Genomic DNA, 291 nt, shown 5'->3' with positions numbered 1-291 from the left:
TTGTGAGAATTGTTATTTTTCATCAATCACCCGCAATTTGTGTAAGTGCCCCGGACAGGACACCAGCCGTCCTGCTGGCTGGGGTCACGGAGACAACACAGCGATGGAGAAGAGCAAATTGCATTTGCTCACCAGCTCACAGATCCAAATTACGGCCCTCGCATGGCGCGGGGAAGGGAGCGAAAGGTCCATGTGACATGAGGGAAATATGAAGGACTTTGACAGGTCTTAAACGGCCTGGCGCCAAGGCCTAAGTCTACCGGCTAAAAATAGAAAAGGGATGATGAGTGG

This window comes from Aptenodytes forsteri, unplaced genomic scaffold (assembly GCF_000699145.1).
Source record: "Aptenodytes forsteri isolate BGI_AS27 unplaced genomic scaffold, ASM69914v1 Scaffold66, whole genome shotgun sequence".
NCBI lineage: Eukaryota > Metazoa > Chordata > Aves > Sphenisciformes > Spheniscidae > Aptenodytes > Aptenodytes forsteri.
This window is presented reverse-complemented; position numbering follows the sequence as displayed.